Below are 12,969 nucleotides of genomic sequence, written 5' to 3'. Positions count from 1 at the left end.
GGAAATTAACATTGAGACAATACTAACTTCTAACCCCCAGATCCCATCCGCATTTCACTGACTGCCCCAAAAATGTCCCGTACAGATTTAGGATTCAGTCCAAGATCACATGTTGCATTTGGTTGTTTTATTTAGTTGCTTTCCATCTGGGACCACTGCTCAGGCTTCATTTGGATTTTCTGACTGTGACAATTTTGAAAAGTGTGTGGGCAGCTTACTTTGTAGAATGTTTCTTGGTTTTGGTTTGTCTGATATTTCCTCTTGATTACATTCAGGTTATATAATATTTTCAGGAAAAGCACAGAAGCGACTCCATTGTTTTCTAATATATAGGAGACACACATTTTTAAAATTTATCACTAGGTTAAAATTGTGCCTGCCATGTTTCTCCATTGTAAAGTTAATGAATGTTTTGTACTTGGTATTTTGTGTCAATTTCCTGTTCTTCATCAAAGTTTACCCCACTAATTCAAGCGTCCATTAGTGATTCTTTGCTTCTTCCGGTTACTACTATTGCGGCTGCTAAATGTTGATTTCCTAATTCCATTATTTCTTCTGCATTTATTAGTTGACTTTCTATTACAAATGAGAGTTTTCTCCTTTCTCATGTATGTATGTCTGACTCATGATTCCTATTCAGTGCATTAATCTGTAACTTAATCATTATTTTATACTCAGATTGTCCCAGATTGGGTCCATGAGATAGTTTTCTTCATTCTTTGGGCACTTCCTTCCTCTCTGGCACAAAAAGATGCTGTAGACCTCCAGCTTCCTGGCTGCTTTTGTAAATACAGTTTAAGTGTTGTCTATAGCTGCCTTCACACTCTTGCAGGTGCATTGTATAGTAGGTGTGTATTTATTAAAGTTGTTGTACCATTTTATACTCTCACCAGCAGTGTGCGAGAGTTTCAGTTGCCGACATCGTTGCCAACACTTGGAATTGTTAATTGTTAAAAAAAAAATATTTCCTTACGTAAATAATCGCTACCCCCAACTTGGGGCTGAGCTCACAACCTCTAGATCAAGAGTCACATGCTCCACTGACTGAGCCAGCCAGGCACCCTGGGATTGTTAATCTTTTTAATTTTTAACCATTCTAATGAGTCTGCAGATGTATTTCACTGCGGTTTTACTTTGCATTTCCCCGATGACTGGTTATGTTGAGCATATTTTCATGTATTTTGCAACCATTTGCATATCTATTCAAGCCTTTTTTAAAAAATGGAGTTATTTATCTTTTTGTTATTGAGTTGTAAGAGTTCTTCCTTTTATCGTAGTTGACATTGAATGTTATATTAGTAATGGTTTCAGGCGTCCAACAGTGATTCGACAATTCTGTACCCCATACAAAATGTGGATTTATAGAGAAGACTTCTCTTTGCCCACTGAATTCCTTTGGCATGTTTGGGGAAAAAGAATTTACCAAATATAAGTGGGTCTATTCCTGTAGTTATTTTACTGTTTCAGGGAGCCTTACGTCTCTCCTTTTACCAAACCCTTATTTTTTGTGTTTTAATTATTATAACTGTATAGTAAGCCATGAAATCAGATAGTGTTATACCAACTTTCTTCTTTTTAAAAACTGTGCTCTTTGAGGTCTGTAGGAATTTTCATCACAAATTTTTTGATTGACTTGCCAATTGCTGGTCAAATCGCCTGCAGAGGGAGAGATGAGGATTATGCTGATTCTATAAATCAATCTGGAGAGGATTAACAATTCTGACATTTCTGATCCATGGACATACCATATTGCTCCACTTAGGTCTTCTTTTTTTTTTTAATTTTTTGATGTTTATTTATTTTTGAGAGAGAGAGAGAGAGAGCATGAGTGGAGGAGGGGCAGAGAGAGAGGGAGACACAGAATCTGAGGCAGGCTCCAGGCTCCGAGCTGTCAGCACAGAGCCCGACGCAGGGCTCGAACTCACGAACTGCGAGATCATGACCTGAGCCGAAGTCAGTCACTCAACCGACTGAGCCACCCAGGCGCCCCTCCAATTAAGTTTTCTTTAATATCACAGAGAGATATTCCTTTTTTTTCTTCAGTGAAGAGGCCTTGCATATCTTTTGTTAACTTTAGTATGCCAAGTTTTTACAATTTTTGTGTCATTTGTGATTATTGCACTTTTTGAAATACACTTTTATTAGTAAAGAATAGTAAGAAAGTATTGGGGGCCTGTCTTTGTTTTTCACTTCATGTTTTCTAGAGACTTAATCTTATACAATTTTTCAAAAGACTCAGGCTACAAGAGACTATCCTTCACCACCGGGAGTTAAAAATGCACACTTGTCGGGGCGCCTGGGTGGCTCAGTCGGTTAAGCGTCCGACTTCAGCTCAGGTCACGATCTCGCAGTCCGCAAGCTCGAGCCCTGCATCGGGCTCTGGGCTGACCGCTCAGAGCCTGGAGCCTGTTTCGGATTCTGTGTCTCCCTCTCTCTCTGCCCCTGCCCTGTTCGTGCTCTGTCTCTCTCTGTCTCAAAAATAAATAAAACGTTAAAAAAAATTTTTTTTTAATAAAAAAAATAAAAAAAAAAGGAAAGAAATGCACACTTGTCTAGAGATACAAGGCTGAGGTCTGGGCAGTGCTTTCAGTTTTCATCGTCTGCCAAGCATTCCTGGAAAGGGGGCAAACCGAGCTAGGGCAGTGCATGCCCAACTGGTTTGGAAAAATGGTCTGGAAGGGCACGCATCTATCCTGCTCATCTCCCATGGCAATTCCTTGCTGAAAGGGAGGCCGGGAAACGTAGCTTTAGCTTGCTGACATGGGCCCAGTTAGAGCTACTATTATGGGAAAAGGGGAATATGGACACTGATAGAGTGGTGGGACAAATGGCACTCTGTCACTGTCGATCTTTCTGGATGCCTAAGTGTCAATGCACTCCTGCCTTCCCACGCAGCATACATACTCACACCTCTTCAGATGAGACATCGTAAAAGGCTCGCTCGGGTTAATGGCTAGGATCTCAAGCTGCTATGTGTTCTCCTCCCTCAAGTCTGTAGGTGGCTTCTCATGATCTGATGACCTTCTGTGGACCAGAGAACCACGTACCAGTGACAGATCCCAGGGAAGGGCTCCAGCTCCATGGAGGACAGCAAAGGTCATCGCCATGCCAACCACCGGGAATAGAAGGTCCAAACACTTCTGCCTATTGCATTTTGGTACCAAAGCGGCCACGGACGACAGCACCGAAGAAAACAATGCTTTCCTTACATAGAAGGGGGACAGAGCAAGATTAGGTTCAATAGTGTGCCAGCAGCTCTCTCCCGGCAGTGACACAGGGCAGTTGGGCTATGCTCACCCCTCCTGTGCTGCAGTTGAGCAAACTCTGTTCCTTTCTCGTGGAGGACAGATATAACGATGGGGTTGGCCAGGAGCCACTTGACACACAAGCTTTAAGCAGAGACAAAAGAGTACTTATTGAATCTGAAACAAGAGAAGATATTCTCACACAGGGTGATAAGCCTGCCCAGACCATGTGGGCTCTTTATCTCTTGGTGTTCCAGGCCCAAGGCCTGTTCCTATGCAACAGATGGGGGGGTAGAAAGACTGCACGCACGAGGCTGCCTTCCCCAACGCTAATAACACAAAGAACACAGGCTTGTACACCCTCCTAAAGATGCACATTGAAATGGTAGACTAGGTCAAGGACAACTGCAATAAAATCCTTGTTTGGAAAAGAAACGAATTGTAAACGCCAGCCAACAGTGCTCCATAGCATTGATTAATTCTTGCAGGGCCAATTGTGAAGGCTCCTGGCCTTAGCAGTAGAGTGACTTTTAGTGCAGACCTCTGGGACGAACTCTGTCTCCATCCCCTAGTTTTATACTGAAGTAGATACCCAGACAGTCTGGCACAGACCCTTAAAGTCTGGGTCATATGGACAGCCCGTTTCTTGCCGGTGCAGGACATGCTGGGCCCCTCTTCAAGGGAAACAGACGAAAGTCTAATTGAATCATTCCATCTGGGTCAAAGCCCAGGGCCTTGCATTGATACACAGTCTTTTCCACGGTGTGTCGGAGGCTTTCTCATCTGGCTAGGAAGTAGCACCTGCCATTCCTCTCCCATATCAGTGGCTAGAACTTTCCGTGTGGACACAACTGGCTACAAGAGAACAGGATACGTAGACCTGAGCTAAGTAGCTCTGTCCTCACCTAAAACTTAGGAGTTCTATTACTAAAGAACTAAAGAACGTAAATGAAGGATACTTGTGAGCAATTCGTCTATCTCGGCCACACGCATGATGTCTCTCTTCCACACCACACTGGTCCAGTCGTGGAACTCAGCTTCCAAGGCGCGCACGCGCATGCACACATGCACACACGCACACACACCCACACACACGCACACTTCTAGAAAGCTTTCGTTGGTGATAACAGACTACTCAGTTTGGGAGGAGAGATGGTGTCTATGTCACAAATGATGAAAGTTATAATAAACACGCCTTCTTGTTCTTTAAAGAGCCTCATCCCTTTCACTCTGTTCCTCAGCCCCCCCCTTCTGCTTTTCTCTTTACTTTGCCTGCTCTGTACTTCAGATTTGCTCCTCAGCCTTATTGCTGGGTACTTTAGATTCCTTTCTGTGTACTTGGCTATTCTAATTGCCCTAACAGTCTCATTTCCACCCAAATGACATTGCTAAGAGATTTTGCTAAAGAGAGACAGTTCTTAAAAAAACAAAACAAAAAAAAAAAACAAAAAAAAAGAAAGACAGTTCTTTAAAAGGAATTCAAGGGCCCAGCGTTAAAATTATGATTTTGTGTAGGGTAGAGAAGAGAGTGGAAAGAAAAAAGAAAAATGTAAGGTATGTAACATACATATAATTGCATAGTGAGACTATGGAAATTTTATTTTTCTGTTATTTTATGAATATTATTATAGAAATAGATTTGTAATGTAAAACATGGATTATGTTAAATAGTTATATTAAAGAATCAATAATGTTTTCCTGAAAATTGGTAAACATGTTGCATAATTTTTTTTTTTTTTTTGAGAGAGGGCACAAGTGAGGAGCAGAGAGAGAGAGAGAAAGAATCGTGTGAGGGACAGAGAGCACAGAGAGAGAGAGAGAGAGAGAGAGAGAGAGAGAAGCAGGGCTCACCCAATGTGGGACTCAAACTGACAAACCTGAGATCCTGACCTGAGCGGAAGTCAAATGCTTAATGAACAACTGAGCCACCCAGGTGCCCTGTTGCATAAATTATATTCAGCCCAGCCTCCTATTTGCATTTCTATAGGTAAAAAAAAAAGAGGAGAGATTGCATAATAATAGCTAACACTTACTGAGTGCTTACGATGTTGGTAGGCAATTTACTACATACTGTATATGAATTAACCAATTGAATACTTATTACAACCCTATAAAGTAAGTACTATTTTCATTATTTCCATTTAATACATAAAAAAGCACAGAGAGGTTAAGTTACTTGTGCAAGCCCACACAATAATATTCCGAACACTTGGAGTGCTTATTATATGCACTGTTCTATGAACTATACACATATTTATACTATCTAATTCTCACCTGAACCCTAGGCGACAGGCGTCACGATGCTTATTCACAGATGAGTAAACTGAGGGCCAGAAAGTTTTTGTAACTTTGCCCAAGGTCACGCAACTAGTAGGTGGCAAAGAGTTTGAATCTGGACAGTCTGGGTCCAGGTCCACGCTCCTAAACTTTGCACCCTTAAACATTAATATTCAGGGGCGCCTGGGTGGCTCGGTCGGTCGAGCATCCGACTTCGGCTCAGGTCATGATCTCATGGTCCGTGAGTTCGAGCCCCGCGTCAGGCTCTGTGCTGACAGCTCAGAGCCTGGAGCCTGTTTCAGATTCTGTGTCTCCCTTTCTCTCTGCCCCTCCCCTGTTCATGCTGTCTCTGTCTCAAAAATAAATACACGTTTAAAAAAAAATTTAACAAAAAAACATTAATATTCACCACGTAAGCTTGTATCGTAAAGCTATCGAGTTTACCCTCTCAAACAAAAGGGTCCTTGCAGAGATTGCCTTAAGAATACTGAAGTCGGGGATGTAAAGCCTGGTGAAGCGTCTGACTGCTGGGTCACCTTGTGGGTTAGTAAGGTCTGTGCAATACTGCGGAATCTAGTTGGGTGCTTCCATTCACAGCAGGGCGAGAAGACTCCTACGAAGGCAGGGTTTGAATTACAGCAACCTAAAAACGAAGTGAGACCCTCGCCTGGAAAGTAAACATCAGAATGCTTATTCAAAAAGCAAAGCCTGGATTTGTTAGGCTCTCTTGAGAGATGCCATCATTATTAAAGGCCTTATACCAGCTGGCTTCCTGTGCTCGGCAAAGCCTAATGATGCTGACAGGTCACATAAGCTTGCACTAATGGGCTTGTGTTTTATTTATTCAGGTGCCGATTTGACATTTCCCAGCCCCGATGAATCTATGGATTTGGAAATAACCGGGTCCTCTCCATATATACTGTGATGTTATCTCCCCCAATGAAGGAAATGGGAAACAGGAAAGGCCTAGATTCCCTGCAGATAGCTCTTATGGTTTACAATGAGAATTCCAATACTACGAAAAGCACTAGGCAAAATTTAAAACACAAATCATTGCTGTTTAACGTGATATATTGCGGAGAAATTTCTGGCACTGGAAGTCTTTCTTTAAGCAACACTTCCACACAGCGCCAACTAAATAATGGAACAACATCTGGACGCCTTCTAAATCGAGTATGAAATTATGTATTTCTCCCATGACACAGATGAGACCAAAAGGCAACATTTCCTAAAATAAAAAAAATGGAGGGCAAATTAAGTAGTGGCTAAGGGAGACTCTTGTGCTGTTTTCCTTTTATATTTTAAAATAACTTTTATTAGTGAAGTAAAACGAATATACAGAACAGTGAGCAAATCGTGGATGTTTATCTTGGCACATTTTTACACGCACCTATGCAACCACCACTTGGACCCAAAAAGCGAATGCCACCATGGTCTCAGAGTCCTTGTGTCCTCTTTAAGCCCCTGCCTTCCAAATTAATCACCATCTTGATTTATTTTTTAATTTAAATGTAATTTAAATTATTTTATTTAAAAAAATAAATTATTTTATTTTATTATTTATTTATTTTGAGAGAGAGAGAGAGATTGAGCATGCATGCGAGCAGGGAAGGGGCAGAGACAGAGGGAGAGAGAGAATCCCAGGCAGGCTCCACACTCACAACTGTGAGATCACGACCTGAGCCGATATCAAGAGTTGGATGCTTAACTGACTGAGCCACCCAGGTGCCCCTAGTTTTTATTTTAGATTCTGGCACAGGCACATAAACCATATAAAATATATGTAAAGTCTAAAAAAAATAATCATAAGGCGAAACTTGTAATTATCACACCCATCAAGGGATAAAAGTTGACCAGCCACACAGTATCCTACCACGTGCCCCGTCCCTCTAGCAGGAAGACAGATGCTTATTCAGGTAATATAAAAATCATTTCCTGGTGCTATAGTTTTCCTAACCCATTGTGTATCCTTAAACAAAGAAAGTTTAGTTCTTTTTTTTTTTTTTAAATATGATATTTAAGGGGTGGCTACCTAGCTTAGTCAGTAGAGTATGCAACTCTTGATCTTGAGGTTGTAAGTTCAAGCCCCACACTGGGTGTAGAGATTACTTAAAAATCATATCATTTTTTAAATCTTTATTGATTTTTGAGAGAGAAAGAGAGAGAGAGAGAGAGAGAGAACTAGGGAGGGGCAGAGAGAAAGGGAGACACAATCTGAGGCAGGCTCCAGGCTCTGAGCTGTCAGCACAGAGCCTGATTTGGGTCTTGAACTCAAGAACCCTGAGATCATGACCTGAGTCTAAGTTGGACGCTTACCCGACAGCCACCCAGGCACCCCTAAAAATAATACCTTTAAAAAATGTTATTTTTAATCTGAATGTAACTTTTAACCTGAAGTTCCCCCTGTATCATCATATTTTATTTGTGCATTGTATTTGTTGAAGAAACCAGGTCTTTATCCTGATAGTGTTTCCCATTATCAGGTAATAATGACCCCAAATTTCAAACCTGATCATTTCAAATATGATCAAACCCATAACTCCAAATGGCAATTTATAGGCAATACAAAAGATGTAGTGACTTCTTAAAATACTTATGTAGATGCACTCAGCATATCCAGGATAGCTTCTACAGGAAATCAGGAGAAATGTTTGATTGTTTTCCTTTAAAAAAAACAGTTAAAAAAAATGAGTTAATTCCCTATCATCCTTCAGAGGTAGCCAAATTCTTAAAACATTTTTACAAACTCATATATTTAACTTGCGCTTTCTACTAGGGTGACAGTAATTACTTTTGAATCCTAGAAATCATGCTGACATATTTAAAAATATAAACTATGGTTTTCATTGTTTTTCTTTAGTTAGTGAATTTTTTTCAGAGAGATAAATTTTCTTATTCATGGACCATTTAAAATATTTTACTCTTTTTATCCTTACTGCTGTTCACCCTGTCCACCTTTGGCGCGTGGAAGCTTCTTCAAGTTGCATTTGTGTCTTTTTGATAATACTCCAGTACTCTCTGATAGCCTACTCACTATGAGAAGATACACTATGCTTGTTTGTATATTTCTTGCCCAAGTCCTGGAATTAACAATTTCTTCAAGAAGCTTTGGCTTCCTTTAATGGAAAATGATATTTCAAGATCACACCCTGTAGGCTAAGGGTGTTCATTGAGAATGGAATATAGATATAGAATATAAAACAGAGGAGACAACATTGTCATATGTGATAAGGGATTAATATCCAAAATATGGAAGGAACTCTACAATTAAAATACAACAACAAAAACAAATAGCCAGATTAAAAAAAATGGACAAAGGACTTGACTAGACGTTTCTCCAAAGAAGACATACAAATTGTTAATAATCATATGAAAAGATGCTCAATGTCATTGATAATTAGAAAAATACAGATCAAAACTACATTGAGATATTACCTCTTATCCATCAGAATGGCCACTATCACAAGAATAGAAAACAAAAAATGTTGGTAAGGATGTGAAGAAATTAGAACACTTGTGCACTGTTGATAGGACTATAAGGTGATGTGGCCACATGGAAAACAGTATGGAAATTCCTCAGAAAATTAAAAATAGAACTGCCATAACATCCAGCAGTCCAACTTCTGAGTATATACTCAAAAGAATCTAACACAGACTTTCAGCAAGGGATCTGCACACTTGTGTTCACCGCAGCCTTATTCACAATAGTCAATAGGTAGAAGCAATCAAGATGTCCACCAACAAATGAATGGATGAAGAAAATGTGGTACACACAATGGAATATTAGGCAGTTTTTAAAAATACGGAAATCCTGTCACATGCTACAGCATGGATGAAACTCTAGATTAGGCTAAGTGAAATAAGCCAGTTGCAAAAGGACAAATACTGTATGATTTCACTCATCCTAAGTATCTAAAATAGTTAAAAATTACAGAAGCAGAAAGTATAAGGGTGATTGACAGGGCCTGGGGAATGGTGAAGGGTTTATTAGTGTTTAGTAGGTACAGAGTTTCAGTGTTGCAAGATGTAAAAGTTCTAGAGATCTGTTGCACAACCTGTAAATATACATAACATTACTGAACCGTAGACTTAAAAATGGTTAAGATAGTAAATGCGATGTTATGTGTTCTTATCACAATACAATTTTTTTTACAAGATCTTAAATCAATAAGCTAATGTTCTATTTTAAGAAACCTGAAAACAAGAGCAAACTAAATTCAAAGTAGGCACATGGAAAGACATAATAAATGAGTATAAATAAATAGAGAATAGAAAGATCGAGGTGTCTGGATGGCTCAGTCGGTAGAGCATGTGACTTACCATCTCAGTGTTGTGAGTTCAAGCTCCACATTGGGTTGGAGCCTACTAAAAAAACGAGAGAGAGAATAGAAGGACAATGAAGAAAGTCAATGAAACAAAGGCTGTTTTTCCTGTCTTTAAAAAATATTTTTAACGTTTATTTTGAGAGAGAGAGAGAGAGAGAAAGAGAGCATGCATGTGCACGCACACACACACAAGTGGGGGAGGGGCAGAGAGACAGAATCCCACGCAGGACCCACACCATCAACACAGAGCCCAACGTGGGGCTCGAACTAACGAACTGTGGGATCATGACCCGAGCCAAAATCAAGTCAGACGCTTAACTGACTGAGCCACCCAGGTCACAACAGGAGCATCTGGGTGGCTCAGTCAGTTGAGCCACCGACTTGATTTTGACTCAGGTCATGATCCCAAGGTCATGGGATCAAGCCCTGTCTCGGGCTCCAGGCTCTGCGTGGAGCCTGCTTAAGATTCTCTCTTTCTCCCTTTCTCTGCCCCACTCCCCTGCTCGTGCTCCCTCTTTCTCTAACAAAAAAGAACGACAAAAATAAATAAATAAAAGAAAAACAAAGTTGATGACCTTTTTAGCTATACTGAGCAAGAAAAAAAGGGAAAAGAGTCAAATATTAATTTCAGAAATGAAAGAAGGGTCATTACTATTGAGTTTATAGGAATAAAAAGGAATACGAATGAATTCCAAGAACAAAAGTATGATGATGAATTAGATCACCTAAGTGAAAGGAAAACTCCCAGAAAGACACAAACTACTAAAACTGACCCAAAAGGATATACAAAATCTGAATAGAACTCTAACAAGTAGAGCAATTCAGTTAGTAAAGGCCAGGTCAAGATGGTTTCACCAGCAAAACTACCAGATGTATAAACAAAAGCTAACACTAATACTTGACAAATTTTCTCCCCAAACGAAGAGGTAATACCTCTCAACTCCTTTTGTGATGTCGGTATTACCTGACACCAAAAGACATCATAAGCAAAGAGAACTCCACACCAATATCCTTTATGAATATATATGCAAAAATCCTCAACAAAATACTAGCAAACTTGAATCCAACAACATAAAAATGATTATACATCGTGATTAAGTAGGATTTATCTCAGGACTACAAGGTTGGCTCAACATATGAAAATGAATCTGTATCATAATACAGATTGACAGCATAAAACACAAAATGGCGTGGTAGTCTCAACAGATGCAGAAAAAGTCTTCGACGATATCTAACATCTTTTGTGATATAAACAATCAATGAACTAGGAATATAAGAGTGTATCCTCAACTTGATGAAAGACTTCTATGAATAGACCACGGCTAACATCGTAATGTTGAAGAACTGACTGATTTCTCCCTAAGATCAGGGACACGATGAGAATGTCTACTCTATTTTTTTTCCAACATTGTAATAAAGGTTCTAGCCAGGATAATTAGACAGGAAAAAGAAGTAAAAGGCTTATTTCCCCCCCCCAACCCATTTTTATTGAAAAGTAATTGACATACATCACTGTATTAGTTTAAGGCATACAGCATGATAGTCTGATTGACATATATTGTGAAATAATTACTACGGTAGGTTCATCTAAAATCTATCTTCTCGGATAGATACAATAAAAGGGAAAAAAAGAAGAAAAATGAAAAAAAAATCTCATAAAGAGAACTCTTAGAATTTATTCTTTTAACAGCTTTTCTATACATCACACAGCAGTGTTAGCTGTCGTCATTATGTCGTACATTACATCCCTAGTACTCATTTATCTTATCACTGGAAATTATATCTTTTGACCAACTTCTTCTATTTCCTTCTCTTCTCACCCTCTGCCTCTGGTAATCACAAGTCTGATCTTTTTCTATGAGGTTTTTTTTTTTTCCTTATAAAAGACATCTTGATTAGAAAGGAAGAAGTATAATGATCTCTATTTCCAGATTGTTACATGGAAACTCCTAAAGAATCCACAAAACTCTATTAAAAGCAATAAATGAGTTCAACAGGGTTTCGGGACACAAGATCAATACACAAAAATCAACTGTGTTTCTACATACTAGCAATGAACAATCCAAAAATAAAACTAAGAAAACAATTCTATTTATAATAACATCAATATAATAAAATATTTAGAAATAAACTTATAAAAAGAAGTACAAAGCTTTTGCTAAAAACTAAAAACCACTGTTGAAAGATGTTAAAGACATAAATAAATGATAAGATATTCCACGTTCATGAATCAGAAGACTTAAAGCTGTTAAATGGCAATACCACTCAAACTGATCTACAGATTCAATCCGATCACTATTCAAATGCCAATTGCCCTGTTTACAGAAATTGAAAAACTGATCCTAAAACTCATATAGAAATGCAACAGATCCAGAATAGTCAACAATCTCAGAAAAGAAGAAAAAAGTTGGAAGACTCATGTTTCCTGATTTGAAAACTTATTACAAAGCTAGAGTAAATAAGACAGCATAATACTGATTTAAGAATAGACTTATAGACGGGTGCCTGGGTGGCTCAGTCGGTTGAGCGTCTGACTTCGGCTCAGGTCAGGATCTCGCAGTTCATGAGTTCCAACCCCGCGTTGGGCGCTGTGCTGATAACTGCTGACAGCCTGGAGCCTGTTTCAGGTTCTGTGTCCCCCTCTCTCTGCCTCTTCCCCACTCACGCTCTGTCTCTATTTCTCAGAAATGAATAAGCATTTAAAAAAAAAAAAAAAGAATAGACTTATAGCTCAGTGGAACAGAATCAAGAATCCAGAAATAAAACCTAGTATTTACCGTGGGGGCGCCTGGGTGGCTCAGTCGGTTAAGTGTCCAACTTCAGCTCAGGTCATGATCTCGCCGTCCGTGAGTTCGGGCCCTGCATCGGCTCTGTGCTGACAGCTCAGAGCCTGGAGCCTGTTTCGGATTCTGTTGTCTCCCTCTCTCTCTGCCCCTCCCCCGCTCACGCTCTGTCTCTCTGTCTCTGAAAAATGAATAAACCTTAAAAAAAATTAAAAAAAAATCAATTTAATATTCACGGTCAATTGATTTTCAACAAGAGTGTCAAGAAACTACACTGGGGGAAAGAATAGTCTTTACAACGTATGGTGCTGGGACAACCAGATAGACAGCATGAAAAAG

General features: G+C 39.5%; 1 long non-coding RNA gene across 2 annotated transcripts in view; it reads left to right on the top strand.

Moving 5' to 3' along the window:
* The window catches only part of LOC124520363 (uncharacterized), a 35,973-nt gene extending 31,517 nt beyond the window's left edge, over positions 1-4,456 (top strand). For both annotated transcript variants that reach the window (XR_006964308.1, XR_006964309.1), the window contains one exon: positions 2,992-4,456. This is a non-coding gene — a long non-coding RNA (uncharacterized LOC124520363). The remainder of the gene's footprint in view (positions 1-2,991) is intronic.
* Positions 4,457-12,969: the final 8,513 nt, after the last annotated feature.

Source organism: Lynx rufus, unplaced genomic scaffold (assembly GCF_022079265.1).
Source record: "Lynx rufus isolate CCGP_SWC_20201006 ecotype Redwood Valley unplaced genomic scaffold, mLynRuf1.p SCAF_3, whole genome shotgun sequence".
NCBI classification, from domain to species: domain Eukaryota; kingdom Metazoa; phylum Chordata; class Mammalia; order Carnivora; family Felidae; genus Lynx; species Lynx rufus.
Note: the sequence above shows the minus strand (reverse complement) of the source record. Positions and strands in the feature narration are given on the sequence as shown.